This window comes from Syngnathus typhle, unplaced genomic scaffold (assembly GCF_033458585.1).
Source record: "Syngnathus typhle isolate RoL2023-S1 ecotype Sweden unplaced genomic scaffold, RoL_Styp_1.0 HiC_scaffold_36, whole genome shotgun sequence".
Taxonomy (NCBI): domain Eukaryota; kingdom Metazoa; phylum Chordata; class Actinopteri; order Syngnathiformes; family Syngnathidae; genus Syngnathus; species Syngnathus typhle.
Window position 1 is genome coordinate 870,194 of NW_026871942.1, and position 8,191 is coordinate 878,384.

At 42.6% G+C, this 8,191-nt stretch overlaps 1 long non-coding RNA gene across 1 annotated transcript; it reads left to right on the forward strand.

The window, feature by feature from the left end:
• Positions 1-2,534: 2,534 nt before the first annotated feature.
• On the forward strand, positions 2,535-7,458 carry LOC133147251 (uncharacterized). The gene is made up of 2 exons (XR_009711595.1): positions 2,535-2,608; positions 2,706-7,458. It is a non-coding gene; the product is annotated as an uncharacterized LOC133147251 (long non-coding RNA).
• Positions 7,459-8,191: the final 733 nt, after the last annotated feature.

The window sequence follows — 8,191 nt, forward strand, 5'->3', positions numbered from 1 at the left end:
CTCGGGTGCTTTAGAGTGCCGAGTTTATCACTGCGCATGAAGAAATGACCACCTCCAACGTTTGGTTTATGTTTTATAAGCATTTTTAATTTTATTGCTTAAATCGCATTTTCTCGGCGAGCTGAGCACTTTTTCTGAATTGTGCCGCTCCCGTCACTCTGGTTCGGTTGGCATCGAAAAAAACGCTCTCGGGTGCTTTAGAGTGCCGAGTTTATCACTGCGCATGAAGAAATGACCACCTCCAACGTTTGGTTTATGTTTTATAAGCATTTTTAATTTTATTGCTTAAATCGCATTTTCTCGGCGAGCTGAGCACTTTTTCTGAATTGTGCCGCTCCCGTCACTCTGGTTAGGTTGGCATCGAAAAAAACGCTCTCGGGTGCTTGAGAGTGCCGAGTTTATCACTGCGCATGAAGAAATGACCACCTCCAACGTTTGGTTTATGTTTTATAAGCATTTTTAATTTTATTGCTTAAATTGCATTTTCTCGGCGAGCTGAGCACTTTTTCTGAATTGTGCCGCTCCCGTCACTCTGGTTAGGTTGGCATCGAAAAAAAACGCTCTCGGGTGCTTTAGAGTGCCGAGTTTATCACTGCGCATGAAGAGATGACCACCTCCAACGTTTGGTTTATGTTTTATAAGCATTTTTAATTTTATTGCTTAAATCGCATTTTCTCGGCGAGCTGAGCGCTTTTTCTGAATTGTGCCGCTCCCGTCACTCTGGTTAGGTTGGCATCGAAAAAAACGCTCTCGGGTGCTTTAGAGTGCCGAGTTTATCACTGCGCATGAAGAAATGACCACCTCCAACGTTTGGTTTATGTTTTGTAAGCATTTTTAATTTTATTGCTTAAATCGCATTTTCTCGGCGAGCTGAGCACTTTTTCTGAATTGTGCCGCTCCCGTCACTCTGGTTAGGTTGGCATCGAAAAAAACGCTCTCGGGTGCTTTAGAGTGCCGAGTTATTCACTGCGCATGAAGAAATGACCACCTCCAACGTTTGGTTTATGTTTTATAAGCATTTTTAATTTTATTGCTTTAATCGCATTTTCTCGGCGAGCTGAGCACTTTTTCTGAATTGTGCCGCTCCCGTCACTCTGGTTAGGTTGGCATCGAAAAAAACGCTCTCGGGTGCTTTAGAGTGCCGAGTTTATCACTGCGCATGAAGAAATGACCACCTCCAACGTTTGGTTTATGTTTTATAAGCATTTTTAATTTTATTGCTTAAATCGCATTTTCTCGGCGAGCTGAGCGCTTTTTCTGAATTGTGCCGCTCCCGTCACTCTGGTTAGGTTGGCATCGAAAACAACGCTCTCGGGTGCTTTAGAGTGCCGAGTTTATCACTGCGCATGAAGAAATGACCACCTCCAACGTTTGGTTTATGTTTTATAAGCATTTTTAATTTTATTGCTTAAATTGCATTTTCTCGGCGAGCTGAGCACTTTTTCTGAATTGTGCCGCTCCCGTCACTCTGGTTAGGTTGGAATCGAAAAAAACGCTCTTGGGTGCTTTAGAGTGCCGAGTTTATTACTGCGACACACAAATAAATAATGCACTTATCCATTGATTTCAATGTTATGCAAATGAAGTGCAGGTGCCACGAAGGGAGGGGCTGTAAGTGTCAGGGGGGAAGAGGGTGCAGGTGTTTTAGGGGGAGGGGCTGCAGTGTCACTAAGATAACACTAGATGGCGACATTCGGACATGATGTTATTGTTATGCAAATGAAGTGCAGGTGCCACGAAGGGAGGGGCTGTAAGTGTCAAGGGGGAAGAGGGTGCAGGTGTTTTAGGGGGAGGGGGTGCAGTGTCACTAAGATAACACTAGATGACGACATTCGCACAGGAAAAAAATTGACAGGAAAAAAATTGAGATGGAGAGGTGTAGTGTCGGGGGATGTCTATAGGTGTTTTTTAGAGAGGAGGGTGGACTTAATGTTAGTGTATTTAAGGTGGGGCTATTGATTGTTTTTTGAGAAGACACGCCAGCAGATGAGCTCTGAACGGAGAAGTTGGAGAGCGTCCAAAGTTAGAGAGCGTCAAAAAGTTGTTTCGAGATGGTTAAAGGTAAGCCATGTTATTAATTATACTGGTATAATAATAATAATAATAATAATACACTGAGGTTATCATATAAACATGATGTAATGTGTATGTAATGTCATGCAGATATAACTGTGTTTGCTGACGTGCATGCAGTATTCGACGACGACTTTAGCGGAGTTTATTTAACACAATCAGACTACGGTAAGGCAACTGTTCATTTACGTTAGTTAATAAAATGCTATTAGTTGGTGATTTTTTTGTTTTTTATGTGTAACAGATCTCGTGGCGGCTGCTACTAGGCTAAAAAATCCACTTATACAGACTGGTTTGGAGGCAGAACCATCAGAGCAGCGTGATTTCGGTCAAATCATACCCCCTTCCGGCCGACAGGAGGTTGTCACGAGCTCTACACGTCATTTTAAAGCAACGAAAACAGCAGAGTTATCAGAGCTACGTGATAGCAGTCAAATCATACCCACCTCCGAGGGAGCATCCACAGACATAGAATTGGCGGACGCTTTATCTGCTTACGAAGACCTTCCTCGAGAATCAATAAAAAAAGTCAGAGGTATTTCTTATTTTTATTCTTTAATTCTATGTCATCATTTAAATGTTTTTTTGATGGTATTATAACGATTTAACTGTTTTTTAATATCTACTTCTAGTTAAGCGTTGTGGAACGGGACTGCTTCAAAGAGCGAGAAAGAGCAGACGTGCAGCCTTCTACTCAACTACTAAGGAGCCTGAATCGACAAACGAGAGCCATCACCATAAGACAAGGCGTGCTATAAAATGCAGTGGTAACTGTGTTTACAAAAAATGGCTGCAAGAATGTTTTAAGGTAATACGTATTTTGACAGATTTAGCTCAATCAAGATAGGTCTGATTTTTTTTTTGGTGTTGTTTATATTGTAATTTCTATCAAAAAGAAATACAATGGATCAGGCTAACCTTACGTCAGCAGAGTCGGATTTCTTAACAAACATTGACGAATTAGATTTACAGCTACTTTGTGATACACCTGAGCTAGATTTGTCAAACATTAACAATGATTTGCCGTCAACCACTGCTTCTACAAGCCAAATACCAGATTTGGTCAACATTGTAAACAATGCCATGCAGGAAGGGAGAGACACAGACAGTCCTGATATTCAGGCCCACTTACAAGCTGTCGTAAACGAGCTAAACAGTCAAAACCGGAATGATGGTAGCCAAAGTCCTACACTAATACCGTCACAACTGCTAAACATGATAGCAGAATTAAACAACCAAGCTAACGGTAACAGCGGGCGCAACAGTCCAGATATTCCTGCTCAACTGTTACACATGATCCAAAATCTAAATACGCAGCCTCTGATTGACCGAATGACCGTTAACCCTATAGATCATGAGATAGATGCTTCTGTAATAACTGGTAACATGCCACTATCATTTAAGCCTAACAACTGCTCTGTTATAATCGATCACGAGATAGATGTTATTGACAACAACGCACCAGCGTTTCAAGACATAGCCCACCAATCTAACAACATTGCTTCTGTAATAACTAATCAGCGCGGCGGCTCTGTTGTAGTAAATAGACCGCATTTCAATAATATTGAGATAAGGCGGCATTTGAATATACCATCACAAGCAAACAGCAATGATTTTGCAACCTTTTACCTACAGATTGAGGATAGAATAGATGAAGTCTTGCGAGAGGTTGATATGCAAACACAGAGAGGTGACGTGATTCAAATCGAGTTAGTGGCTGGAAATGATAGGGCTCACGTTTACTCGCAAAAAAGCGACATAAACACTATCCGTGATAATGTATCAGATCTGCTTGAACGTCTAGCTCAATCAAATGTAGAGCTTCTAGCTGATGAGAATTTAGAGCTTATTGTTCAAATAGTCAAACCGATCCGTGGTGGAGTGCGTCGTCGACTGATGAACACTACCAACAAAGAGATTTTGACGCGTAAAAAACGACATTTGTACATACCTCGTAATAAGGACAACAATCTATGCTTTGCTCTTTCACTAACCTATCTGCTAAATGACACGCTAACATCAAAACAAGCCGTAAGGCAAGCCAGACTTTTGCATCAGAGTGTGGGTTTAGATTGTCAAACACCTGTGAGTCTGGGGGATGTACATAAATTTGAAAAAGTTCTCAGACGGAAAATAACTGTCATGTATCGAAAAGAAGACAGCCGCCCCATGACTTTCTTCGACACACATTACCCTAAAACAGACGAAGACACTTTATTTGTTTTGCACCTCGAGAATCATTACTACGGTGTGAAAACGATAGAGGCATTCATGGGGTATGCATATTTTTGCCGATATTGTTACAGAGGGCATGAAAATTGGCAACACCATCAATGTGGGGGACACTATAACATTTGTCTCGATCCTCGCTGTAAACAACGACGATTTAAACATGTTATCTGCCCTGATTGTAACAAATCTTGTCGTAATGAAGAATGCTTTGCCAAACATAAAGAGTTCCGAGCGACGAATCGTGTGAGCAACTGCACCACATACAAAAAATGCTTGCAATGCGGGCTCCAATATTATGTGAAAGCTGATGGTACCGGGGCTAAACATAGATGCCCCGTAAAAAGATGCGCCGTGTGTAGTGAGATCTTAAACCAAAATGACGATGTCTTACTAAACCCTCACTTGTGTTACATGCAGCCCATCAAGCCTCAACCACCATGCAAAAATGTAGTCTACTATGATTTTGAAACTTATGTAGATGCAGATGGTTTACACAACCCCTTTCTTATCTGTTGTAAATCAAATAGACTGACGAAACACTGGTTTGGGACAGACTGTGTTGACAAATTCCTCACATTTTTTCGAAACCCCCGGTTTAAACAAACGACATTTGTTGCACATAATGCGAGAGGTTTTGATTCCTACATCTTGATAAAGAGAATGCTTGAATTAGGTATCAAACTTGACATTCTGATGCAAGGGAGTAAGGTTCTTTCATTCGTCGATTTAGACACAAAATCTCGTTATATCGACTCATTGTCATTCTTAACGATGCCGCTAAGTGCGATGCCTAAGGCCCTGGGGCTTGAAGACAAATCAAAGGGTTGTTTCCCACATAAATTTAGCTCTTTAGAACATTTACACTACGTAGGATGTCACCCTGAGCCTACATACTACAATGTCGAACAAATGTCACCCTCGCAACGTGCAAAGTTTGATGAATGGTATGTCAAAGAAGCTAACGCTGTGTTTGATTTTGCCAAACAGGCGCTAACCTACTGTGAGAATGATGTTGATTTGCTAATGCAAGGATGTGAGAAATTCAGGAGCGAGTATTTTGAGGCTACAAGAACAGACCCTTTGAACGCCGTCACAATAGCCTCGGCTTGCATGAAAGTTTTTCGCACTAATTTCCTAACTCCTGAAACACTAGCTATTACACCTTCAGACAACTACATGCGACAGTACAAAGCTTTCTCACACGATTCTATTCAATACATGCAATGGGTCATGCATAGTCAAAATATCCACATTAGACATGCGTTGAACGGGGGAGAAGTTAAGGTCGATAACTACACTGTAGACGGGTATTCTGAAATTAGGGGGATGAAAATAGTTTTTGAGTATTTTGGTTGTTATCACCATGGCTGCCCTGAATGCTACAACCTCTCTAATATATGTCCAACAACAAAACGTCCCTTTCAGGAAAGGTTTGACAACACCCAAAAGAAAATTCAGGAACTGCAGCTTAAACAAGATGTGCACCTTGTAATTATGTGGGAGCACGAATGGTTGCAAATGAAAAAACTGAACACAGAGGTTAAGGAATTCCTGAAAAAAGCCAAATTTCCTACACCTCTCAAACCAAGGCAAGCTCTTTTCGGAGGTCGAACAAACACGTTTGTTTTAAGATACACGGCAGAAGCTAACGAGAAGGTGTTGTACGTCGATGTCACATCATTATATCCTTTCATTAATAGTACAGGCATCTACCCTATTGGTCATCCAACGATTATCCACGGTGATTTTAAAGACCCAAGACTGTATTTCGGCTTCATAAGCGCTACCGTTAATCCACCTCGTGGTTTGTATTTTCCTGTTTTACCTTTCAAAACAGCTAAAGGTAAACTTGTCTTCACATTGTGCCGTACATGCGCTGAGCATAACAACCAGCAGACAGGTTGTACGCATAATGATGAGCAGAGATCGTTAACAGGTGTTTGGACAACTCCTGAATTTGTTAAGGCACTTGATCTTGGCTACACTGTTGCAGATATTACCGAAGTATGGCATTACACAAGAGCGAGCGACACAATTTTCCGTGATTACATGCGAACATTTCTAAAAGGTAAACAGGAATCTTCAGGCTATCCAGCGCATGCGGTCAATCAAGCTGATAGAGAAAATTACATACAGAGCTACGCGATTCATCAGGGTATCCAACTGGACCCTTCCAAAATTGCTGTAAATCATGGGAAACGTCAGGTTTCGAAACTTTGTCTAAACAATCTATGGGGAAAACTAGCCCAGCGTGAGAACATGACAAACACAAAAATTGTGACAAAATCTGAGGAGTTTTTTGATCTTCTGTTTTCCGGTTTGTACGATGTGAAATTTTTCCACTTTATCAGCGAAAAGCTTTCGGTTGTACAATATTGTTTCAACGTAAACAATGAGATACCAGCCTCAAAAACATCAAACGTGGCGGCTGCGTGTTTCACAACCGCTTATGCACGTCTAAAAATGTACAACTATCTAGAAATTTTACAGATGCGCGTTCTTTACACTGACACAGACAGTCTCGTGTACACGGCCAAACCTGGCGAAACTGTCCTCCCGCTAGGGGATTATCTGGGCGATTTGACAGATGAGCTTTCGAATGACAGCATTTCAGAATTTGTCTCAGCAGGGCCTAAAACGTACGCTTACAAGACAAGGGCAACAAACCGCACCGTCATGAAGGTAAAGGGTATCACACAGACTCACGAAAGCGGTCAGAGCATCAATCTTGACAGCATGCTCGATTTGGTTCAGGGGTACATCGACACAGCAGGTGCAGTCTCAGACGTGCTTTACGCATCCCAACATGGCATTGTTCGCAATAAGAGAGGGTTTCATCTCAGAAACACATCATTTTCCAAGCGGCTTCGTGTAGTCTACGACAAAAGAAGATTGCTCAATCAAGGTCGCACTGAACCATTTGGTTATTGAAAATGGCTTTTAACCAGATTGAATTTGACCCTAGATTAGAACTCCCTTTCTCATCGTTAATAGCGGGGCCTTCAGGTTGTGGCAAGACGTTTTTTGTTAAAAATGTTATAGGAAATCTTGAACATGTTATGAGAAAAAAACCTGATAATATTGTCTGGGTTTATACTTCATATCAACCAATGTACGATGAGCTCAAAAACATGAATAAAGACATCGTTTTTATCAAGGGGCTGTATGGATGCTGTTTCGCAATTTCTTTTCTCTCCACCAACGTCACGAAATTAACGCTGTCCACCGTCTTATGGCCGCCCGTGCGGTCTGCCTTTCTCGCCCCCCGTTTGAGACAAGTACACGTATAGTACCCGAAATCATCTATGCCAATTTTTGTCAGAAGTAGAGCACAATCTCCTAGCACCTCAAACCGTCTATATGTATTTAATAACAGCACATTGTCCGCATGTGTTCGCCCGGCCAGGGCAAGTATGTTACCGGTGTTGTCTTCCCATTCGGCGGTGCGTCTGCACAGGGACCCTTCTTCCTTTCTGCAATTGCATGGCAGTATTGCAGCCCCCCCCCAACACTCCCTCAACATTGCTCAATGTACCGCTCCGGCCGGACTCTGTGGCGGACTGGGCGTCCGCCGCTGGGTCCTGCTGGGTGGCGTTGTTCTCTGGGGGCACTACCTCTGGCGGTAGTTGGCTCAGTGTTGTTGTGCTGAGGGTCGTCATCTGCGCCTGGGGAGGGTGCGTCGTCACGATTGATATCGTTGAACTGTTGGTTTCCTCTGTCGTCGGCTGTGCTGCCTCAGGGACAGGTTCAGCAGACACATTATCCACCACAGCTTGATCATGCCCATCTTTGTCCCGATCCGGGCCCTCTGGCGATTCTTGTTCTGGCAGTGGTTCTGCAGTTTCGCAGTCGCGCCTCCCTCTTTGGGGATCTTCATCTTTGGGCA